Source organism: Sciurus vulgaris (genome assembly GCF_902686455.1).
Source record: "Sciurus vulgaris genome assembly, chromosome: 8".
NCBI classification, from domain to species: domain Eukaryota; kingdom Metazoa; phylum Chordata; class Mammalia; order Rodentia; family Sciuridae; genus Sciurus; species Sciurus vulgaris.
The window spans coordinates 122690354-122700959 of record NC_136468.1 but is presented as its reverse complement, the minus strand read 5'-3'; the positions used below and the strand labels follow the sequence as shown (position 1 = coordinate 122700959).

The following is a 10606-nucleotide window of genomic DNA, read 5'->3' as shown; positions in this document are numbered from 1 at the left end:
ACACCTATTATATGGATTGTGTGGGCAATGACTCTGTGTAGTTCAGACAATATAGGAAGAACAGAATGACAGCGTGGGTGTGGGTGCCTGATAGTCTGGGTGCAAATTGCACTTAAAATCATATGAACCTGGAGAAGGTGATGCACTCCCTCTTTTCTCAGACCTTTGGATTATGATATTAAAAAATTCCATATGTCCTACACATAAGCATTGTGTTATGAGGCTAAAAGAAACTAAGAGAAGGTTAAACCTTAAGAAAATGGACTCATACTTCAGAAGTACTTTATAATGTATTTGTTCATTTAATATTTCCACAAACCATGGAGAAAAGTAATATGATTATTTTAATATAGAAATGAACATGAAGGCTGAGAATACATATTCTGAAATGAAAAAATGAAGTACTTTTATAATATTCATTAAGTGTCAGAAGGAATGAGGCAGTTGGCAGAAGTTGAGTCCAGAAAAGGTAAATAGATGACTCCAGGGTAATGGAGAATGGATGTTTACTTTTTATTCTTTACAGGATATTTCACAACTCATGAAGGATACATAGATCATCTCCAGTGAGGTAGGCAGATCAGGTGCTGTACCTACTATTCTTCACTTTAGGGTATTGATATTTAGAGATGTTAAGTCATTTGCAGAATCATAACACTGTTTAGAGATGAATCTGGGAGAAGAAATTTATATGGTTCCCTAGAGACAGAGATTCCTTAACAACTGAGACCTGTAAATCATGCCCTGGAACCAGGATCCAAGAACAGAGCCATAGTAAAAAAACAAAACAAACAAACAAACAAACAAAAAACAGTATGATATTGGTACCATTTTGACAGGTAGACCAATGGTACAGAGTAGAAGACATAGAGACAAACCTATATAAGTACAGTTATCTTATAATTGACAAAGGTGCCAAAAATGTACAATAGAAAAAAGATACCCTTTTCAACAAATGGTGCTGGCAAAACTGGAAATCCAGATGCAGTAAAATGAAATTAAACCCCTGTCTCTCACCCTGTACAAACCTCAACTCAAATGGATCAAAGATCTAGGAATTAGACCTGAGACCCTTCACCAAATAGAAGAAAAAGCAGGCCTGAATCTCCATCATGTTGGCTTAGGACCAGACTTCCTTAACAAGACCCCAGAATGCAAGAAATTAAAGCAAGAATCAATAAATGGGATAGATTCAAACTAAAAGGCTTTTTCTCAGCAAGGGAAACAACAATGTGAAAAGAGAGCCTACAGAGTGGGAGAAAATCTTTACCACATGCTCTTCAGATAGAGCACTAATCTCCAGAATTTATAAAGAACTCAGAAAACTTTACACCAAGAATACAAATAATCCAATCAATAAATGGACTAAGGAACTGAGCAGAAGAAAATGTCAGTTTTATTTTGCTCATGGTTCATAGGGATAGATGTTCAGTCAAACTAGAGTAGAAATGGCTCATTTCTTCTTGGTGATGTCTGGGACTGTGGAGCAGTCTCAAAGACTGGACTGACTCACCCTCAAGTGACTGGGGTCATCTGGAGGTAGTTTCATTTACTGATCTGCAATGGAAGCTTGTTTCATGAAGATCTAAATGAGACTTCCTATAAGGTCTGGGTTTACAGGTAGGAGCACAGTCAGAGTGTCCCAAACTCTGATTTTTGGTGAGTGCTGCCCAGGTAAATGACTCAAGTGAGCACACAGAGGTCCAAGGCTTTGACAGACATAACCTTGACGTTATGGAACATGAATTCCACAACATCTTTCAGTGACAAGCATATAATAGTGTCACCTTTATTTAACAGGAAGGGAGAGCATGTGACTGTTTCAAACTCTACATGCTCATCCACTTACAATAGAATGACATCCCTGTAAATCTATCACAAGTTGGACTTAACTTATTGTCAAGTCATAAATGCATTTTATACCCCTAACCTCCTGAGCTTAACTCAGACTATCTTAAAAGTTCTTATAGCCTGTCTCCTCCATCACCATCTTGCCTTTCTTTAAGCTGCCGTAACTGTTGGTCAGAATACTCTTGAACCATGAAGCTACTGATCAGAGCCGGGTCCTTCTTGAAATTTTATTCCCTCAAAGTTGCCTCCAAAATTAAAGGCACAATTGTCCCTGCAGGAGTTCCTCCATGTCCTTAGGACCTTGAGTTTTCCAAATTACCAAATGGCTTGGTAATTGCTTCCCTGGAAAAACTGTACTACTGCCTCAAGAATTGGTCTGTTCATTAAAGCAGGCAGTAGATAGGAGGACTCCAACAGTTTAGGAACCTCTCATTTGCTGCATCTTGCATCCAGTTTAACTACAAAAAGTGCTTCATCTTTCAAGATAACTCGTGGAATTGAAGCAGTTGATGGTAAATTGTGACCACAACAAGGGAAAATATGGCATACACTGGAGTGCCTGTGGCATGATGTTGACATTCTAATGGAGTTCCTGCTCAGTGTCACCACAGCACCAGAATTTCATCTTTGGGAAGTGGCTACCCTTCAGTCTCAGTTAAAGATTGACAAAACTGTGGCTTTTCAGAATACACAGGTCCATCTCATTGAAAATTTGCATGCTGCTGCTTACTGGAATGCCTTATCTAATTCATTTTATTGTTTTGACTATAGGATTGGAAAAGTGATATCAGAAGAATTACATCACTTTGTTCAGAACCATTTTACAAACACAAGAATGACTTTGATTGGACTTGGTATGAGTCTTCCTGTCTTAAAGCAGTTTGCTGAACAGTTTCCCAACATGAGGGGTGGGCTTGATTTATCTGATGCAAAGGCCAAATATCATGGAGGTGAAATTCGAGAACAAAATGGAGACTGTCTTGTCCATGCGGCTGTTGTAGCAGAAAACGCTGCTACAGGAAGTGCAGAAGTTCATTCATACAGTGTTCTTCAGCATGTCTTGGTGTTGGACCACATATCAAGAAAGGCAGCAATCCCACTAGTGTTTTGTACCAGGCTGTTGCCAAAGGAAATCACCAGCCATTTGATGTTTCTGCTTTCAATTCCAGTTACTCAGATTCTGGGCTCTTTGGAATTTACACTCTCTCCCAGGCTGCAGCTGATGGAGATGTTATCAAGACTGCCTACAACCAAGTAAAAACAATTGCTCAAGGAAACCTTTTCAGTGCAGATGTCCAGGTTACCAAGAACAAGCTGGAAGCTGGATACCTAATGTCAGTGGAGTCTTCTGAGGACTTCCTGGAAGTTGGATCCAAGGCTTTAGTTGCTGGTTCTTATATGCCACCGTCCACACTCCTTCAGCAAGCTGACTCGGTGGCTATCACTGATATTATTAGTGCTGCAAAGAAATTTGTTTCTGGTCAGAAGTCAATGGCAGCAAGTGGAAATTTGGGGCATACACCTTTTGTTGATGACTTGTAACACTGAAGCACATACTGCAGGGGAGAGAATGGAACATTTTCTTAGCCTAGAGCAGCAAACACATGAAAGTCAAAAGTTCATAATAATTTATCTTTTTTTCTCAACCAAGTAAAATATCATAAAACATAAATGCAGGTAATTAATCCCAGGTGACATGGAGTCAATAAAATATTCTCCTTTAAAAAAAATTTCTCAGAGCCTATAACCCCAGCTATTCAGGAGGTTGAGACAGGAGGATTGCCTTTTCCAGGCCAGCCTAGACAATGTAGTGAAATCTTGTCTCCCAGTCACTCAGGAGGCTGAGGCAGGAGGATTGTAAGTTCGAAGCCAGCCTGAGCAAAAGCAAGGTGCTAAGCAACTCAGTGAGGCCCTGTCTCTAAACAAAAAACTAAATAGGGCAGTGGATGTGACTTAGTGGTTGGGTGCCCCTGAGTTCAACCCCCAGTACCTCCCCTCAAAAAAACAAATTTTTTTAAAGGCTGGGAGTATAGATTGGTGGTAGAATGCTCACCTAGCATGTAGAAGAGCTGAGTTCAGTCCCAAACAAAAAAATTCTTCAAATGCTTAGCATTAGACTGCTTGTGGACAAAATCATCTAACACTAAACACTAATTTATATGAAGTATTGAATATTTGAAGAAATGTATGGAAAAATAGACCAAAATTGGAAAACAGACTAGTTGTATGAGTACACAACCAAAACATCATGAATTTAAAAATCAAGTGAATCTCTATAAATCAGGGATCATCTGTACTCAGTGGCAGAAATGCCTTGCCTAGTGTGTAATACAGGACATACTGTCTTGCAATATGGGAGCAAAGTAAGATAGAAGTGAGTTCTAATCTTCTCAGCCACAATGAGTTGATTGACAAGGGAACACACGGGGAAGGTTACAGAAAGGTGATGGGACAATAGAACATAACATTGACATTAAGTCTTGCTCTATTGGGGAACAGTTTCCTCCACAAGCATATCAGGACATGTGTCTTCTATAAGGCTCCCTGAACTTGCCTTTCAACATGAGGAATCTGTGTGCTACGTGCACAGTGAACACTTACCATCTAGCCTTGAAGCCCTATGAGAGGTCATGCCTCCTTCAAGAAAAAAAAAAAAGCAGACACACAATTCTTTTAAATAAATTTAGGGGGACAATGAGATGTTTTAATTAATGTACACATTGCACAATTTCCTAATCAGGATAGATAGCATATTCATGACCTCAAACATTTATCACTTCTTTGTAGTGAATCATTCAATTCTTTCTGGCAGTTATTTTGAAGTCTATAAATATTTATGTTAATTTCAGTCACTCACCCTGCCTGAGAACACCAGGAAATATTCCTCCCATTTAACTTTTAACTTTGGATTTTTTGACTAAATTCAACCCATGCTCCTCTGACTCCTGACCTCTCCAGCCTCTAGCAAGCACTTTTATACCATCTGCTTCTATGAGATAATTTTTTTAGTTTCCACACATAATTGAAATCATGTGGCATTTGCCTTTCAGATTCTGAGTCATTACTGCCCTGCCCTTCCCTGTTCTGCCCTGCATTAACATGCCCTATCCTTACCCAGCCCTACATTTACTTACCATGCCTTGCTTTCCCATTTCTTGACTATTGGCCGGGAGATAAGCCAACCAACTTTGCCTTGTGTTGTTATGGATTTCCTGTTGAGGGGAAGCCAGGACAAATATGCCTTGCCCTGTCCTATCTGGCCATTCCTGCCTTACCAGGCCTTGCTGTGCTCTGTATCCCTGTCCTGCCCTGCCCTGCCCTGGCCTGGCATGCATTAACTTGCCCTGTTCCTGCCTTGCCTTTACTTGCCCTGCCCTGCCCTCTATTTACTTGCCCTGCCTTGTCTTGACATGGCTTGTATATCAGGGGAAGTCGGGACCACCATGCCTTGCCATGACCTATGTACTTCTTGTCTTGCCCTGCCTCATCACACTCTGCCTGTCCTGTTCTGACTATCCTGCTCTGCCTTGACTAGACTTGCCTTCCTTTGCCTTGTCATGGCTTGGCTATTGGGGGAAGTCAAGCTAACCATTCTTGCCTTGCCGTGGATTGCCTATTGAGGGGAAATGAAGCCCAGCCATCCTTTCATTATCTTCGTGTGACTTTGTTAATGGGTTCAAGGAAATCTAAGCCATCCTTATCTTCCTTGGTTTCCATATCTTGCCATAGCTTGACTATTACAAAGTAGCCAAGTATAGTCAAGCCAAGTCAAGCTATTTTTTTCATGCTTTGTCTTGCCTTATGTTTCCATATTTTGGATCTGTATGAGAAGCCACAGCAAGTCTTCTCTTCCCTTCCCTTGTCTTGACTTGCTTTGCCACAGCTTGGCAATCAAAGAACTGCACTAGTTTTACCTGCCCTGCATTAACTTGCCCTCTTCCTGACCCACATTTCTCCTGACCCATATATTTTTGTACCAGGAATTGAACCCAGGGGGACTAAACTACTGAGCCACATACCCATGTCATTTTTATTTTTTATTTCGAAATGGGCGTCTCGCTGAGTTGCTTAGGATCTCGCTAGTTGCTGAAGCTGGCTTGGAACTTGTGATCCTTCTACCTGGAATTACAGGCATGTACTACTCTAATCTTCCTTGGTTTCCCATGCCTTACTGTAACTTGATTACCAAAAAGAAGTTAAGCCAAGCCAAGATGTAGCTGTCCTTTTCATGCCCTCTCTTGCCTTACATTTCTATGTTTGGGCTATCAAGGAGAAGTCAAAGAAAATATTTGCTTTCCCTTTCCCTTCCTTGATGTGCCTTGCCACAGTTTGGCAATAGAGTAGAAGCTCTGCCTTGCTCTGCTTTGCCCTTCCCTGTCCTTCCTGGTCCTTCCCAGCCCTGCTGTGCTCTGCCCTACCCTAGCCTGCCTTGCCTTGCCTTGTCTTAACTTCCTATGCCTTGCCATGGTTTGGCTATCAAGGAGCAGGCAAGACAATTCATCCCTGCCTTGCCTTGTCAAGCCTTGCTTATTGAAGGGAAGTGAAGCCCTTCCATCCTAGACTTCCATTGCCACACATTGACTATGGAGGGAAAGGCAAATCCACTCATCTTTGTCTTGCTTGGCAAGACTTTGCTCTTGGGCTGAATGCAAACCAAGCCATTTTTTCCTTCCTTGGTTTCCCATGCCTTGCCATGGTCTGACTATTGAGGAAAATCCAAGCCAAGCCAAGCAGTGCCTGTCTTTTTCATGCCTTGTCTTACCTTATATTGCCATATTTTGGCTATCAATGAGAAGTCAAGGAAAGCCAAGTCTTTCTTCCTCTTTTCTTGCCTTTACTTTCCTTGCCACTCTTTAGCAATCCAGGAGAAGCCCTGTATTGCTCTGCTTTGCCCTGCCTGGCACTTCTCTGCCCTGCAGTGCCCAACAAAGACTACCTTGACTTGATTTGACTTCCTTTATCTTGCCTGCTTGGCTTTCAGGAGAAAAGCGACCCAAGATCTATTTGTCTTGTCTTGACAAGGATTGACTGTTGAGGGGAAGTGAAGCTTAGCTATGCCTCACCTTCCCATGGTGTGACTGTACAGGGGAAAGCAAATCAATCCATTCTTGTCTTCTCCTGCCATGGATTGACTTTCAAGGGGAAGTGAAGTCCAGCCTTACTTTTCTTACTTGCCACGGATTGACCGTGGAGGGAAGGCAAGTCCAATGATTCTTGCCTTGCTTTGGCAAGACTTTGTTATTGGGTTGAAGGAAAGTCAAGTCATCCTAGCCTGCCTTGGTTCCTCATGCCTTGCCATGACCTAACTGTTAAGAAGTCAACCCAAGTCAAGCTGTCCCTGTCCTTGTCATGCCTCGTCTTGCCCTCCTTTGTCATGTTTTTGGCTACCAATGAGAAGGCAAGGCAATCCAAGTCCTGCTTCCTTTTTCCTTGTCTTCACTTATATTGCCACAACTTGGCAATTAAGGAGAAACCCAGCCCTGGCCTATCCTAGCCTTTCCTGCCCTGCACTACATTAATGTTCCCTCTCCCTGCTCTGTATTTACATTCACTACTGTGCCCCACATGTTCTTGCCCTGCCTTGCCATGCTTGTCTGTCAGGTGGAAATCGATTCAACCAAACTTGCCTTGCTTATTGAGGGGAAGATAGTCTAACACAGCTTATGCTGCCCTCCCTGGCCTTCTTGCCTTGCTCTGCCCTGGCCTCCCCTGTTCTTTTATGCTATTCCTTGCCCTGTCTTGACTTGACTTGCCTTCCTTTGCCTTGCTATGACTTGGTTGTTGAGAGAAAGTAAAGCCCAGTGCTCCATGCCTTGCCTGGTGTGATTTTGCTATTGGGTTGAAGACAAGACAAGCCATCCTTGCCTGCCTTGCTTTCCCATTCCTTGCCAGAGCTTGACTATTGAGAAGTCAAGCCAAATCATGATATGCCTGTCCTTTTCATGCCTTGTCTTGCCTTATGTTGCCATGTTTTGACTATCAATGAGAAGCTAAAGCAAGCTAAGACTTATCCTTACCTTTTCCTTGAGTTGCCATTTCTTGGTTATTGAGGGGAAACCAAGATAAGAAAAACTAAGCCTTACCTTTACTTCCCTTACCTTTCCTTGACTTTCCATTACTTTGTTGTTAATGAGAAGTCAAGGTAAGCCAAGACTTGACTTCCCTTGTCTTGCCATGGTTTAGCTACAAAAGGGAAGGCGAGTCAAGCCATCCTTGCCTTGCCTTTTCTAGCCTTTTATTGCCGTGGCTTTGTTTTTGAGAGGAAGTAAGCCTTGCCTTTCATTGCCTTACCTAGCCTCAATATGGTTTTCCATGTCTTAGCGATTGAGGAAAAGTGAAGCCAAGCCAGGTAAGTGTACCCTTGCCTTGCCTTGCCATCCCTATCCTTGTCTTGCCATAGGTTGGCTATTGAGGGGAAACCAAGCCAAGTTGAGTCTTGATTTACCTTGATTTGCCTTGTCTTTTGTTGCCATCATTTGACTTGCTGACTGGACTTTTGAGGGGAAGGTCAGCAAAGCCTCCTTGCCTTGCCTTGCCTTTCCATTTCCTGGCTATCAAAGGGAAGCCAAGCTAATTCTACCCTTACATTTCCCTGCTTTTCCTTGACTTGTCTTGTCTTTCCTGGCCTTCACTTGCCTTGCCATGGTGTTTAGACTTAGATATTTGGTGTCCCCCAGAAGCTCAGGTGTAAGACAATGCAAGTATATTCATGAGAAATGACAGGGTTAAGTTAACCTTAACTCATCCAGTCAATTAATCCCCTGATAGGGATTAACTGAGTGGTAACTCAAGGCAGATAGGGTGTGACTGGAGGAGGTTAGGTGATTGGAGTGTGCCTAGGGGTATATATTTTGCCTCTGAATAGTGGAGTCACTCTTTCTCTGATTCTTTTTTTGAAATTTTTTATAAGATATATATGACATTAGAATGTAATTTGGCATATTATATATACATGGAGTATAGCTTCCTGTTCTTGTGGTTGTACATGATATGGAATTGTACTGATCATATATTCATATGTAATCATAGGAAATTTATGTCCAATTCATTCTACTGTCTTTCCTATTCCCATTCCCCATCTCTTCCTTTTATTCCCCTTTGTCTAATCCAATGAACTTCTGTTCTCCCCCCACACACACTTATTGTATGTTAGCATCCACATATCAGAGAGAACATTCAGCCTTTGTTTTTTTTGGTTTTGGCTTATTTTAGCATGATAGCCTCCAGTTCCATCCATTTACCAGCAAAGGCCACAATTTCATTTTTATTTATGGCTGAGTAATACTTCATTGTGTATATATACCACACTTTCTTTTTCCATTCATCTGTTGAGGGCACCTGGATTGGTTCCATAGCTTAACTATTATGAGTTGAACTTCTATAAGCTTTGATGTGACTGTGTCACTGTAGTATGCTGATTTTAAGTCCTTTGGGTATATACTGACGAGTGGAATTGCTGGGTCAAATGGTGGTTCCATTCCAAGTTTTCTAAGGAACCTCCATACTGCTTTTCATAGTGGTTGCACCGATTTGCAGTCCCACCAACAATATGTTAGTCTACCTTTTCCCCCATATCCTTACCAACATTTATTGTTACTTGTATTCTTGATAATTGCCATTCTGACTGGAGTGAGATGGAATCTCAGTGTAGTTTTAATTTGCATTTGTCTAATTGCTAGTAATGTTGAACATTTTTTCATATATTTGTTGACTGTATTTCTTCTGTGAAGTTTCTGGTTCTTTTGCCTATTTATTGATTGGGTTATTTGGTTTTTTTTTTTTTTTTTTTTTTTTTTTTTTTGGTGTTAAGTTTTTTGAGTTCTTTATATATCCTGGAGATTAATGCTCTATTTGAGGTGCAGGAGACAAAGATTTTCTCCCATTCTGTAGACTCTCTCTTCACATTCTTGATTGTTTAATTTGCTACAAAGAAGCTTTTTAGTTTGATACCATACCATTTATTGATTCTTGATTTTACTTCTTGTGCTTTCAGAGTCTTGTTGAGGAATTCAGTTTCTAACCTGACATGATGGAGATTTGGGTCTACTTTTTCTTCTAGTAGGCACAGGGTCTCTTGTCTAATGCCTAGGTCCTTGATCCACTTTCAGTTGAGTTCTGTGCAAGGTGAGAGATAGGGGTTCAATGTCAATCTACTGCATATGGATTTCCAGTTTTGCCAGCACCATTTGTTGAAGAGGCTATCTTTTCTCTGATGTATGTTTATGGCACCTTTTTCTAGTATGAGATAACTGTATGTGAGTTTGTGTTCGTTTCTGTATCTTCCATTCTGTACCATTGGTCTTCATGTCTGTTTTGGTGCCAATACCATGCCATTTTTGTTATAATAGCTCTGCAGTATAATTTAAGGTCTGGTATTGTGATGCTTCCTGCTTCACTTTTCTCACTAAGTATTGCTTTGGCTATTCTGGGCCTCTTATTTTTCCAAATACATTTCCTGGTTGCTTTTTCTATTTCTATGATTCTCTCTGATTCTTGGTGGCTGACTTGCTTTTCTCTATCTCACCCTTCTGCCATGATGTTCTTCCTCACCTCGAGTCCTAAGGAATGAAATCATCCATTTATGGACTGAAACCTCTGAAGCCATGAGCCAAAGAATAAACTTTTCTTCCTTTAATTGTTCTTTTCAAGTCTCTTGGTAACAGCAATTAAAAAAAAAGCTGACTAAAACATCAAGGTTAGGCTTTTGAGGGGAAGCCAAGTTAACTTAATCCAAGATTTGCCTTTCCTTCCCTTT

The 10606-nt window shown here is 41.1% G+C and overlaps 1 pseudogene across 1 annotated transcript; it reads left to right on the top strand.

The window, feature by feature from the left end:
* Positions 1-2040: 2040 nt before the first annotated feature.
* LOC306667446 (cytochrome b-c1 complex subunit 2, mitochondrial-like) lies at positions 2041-3434 on the top strand (annotated as a pseudogene). The gene has a single exon. The product of its transcript is annotated as a cytochrome b-c1 complex subunit 2, mitochondrial-like (transcript).
* Positions 3435-10606: the final 7172 nt, after the last annotated feature.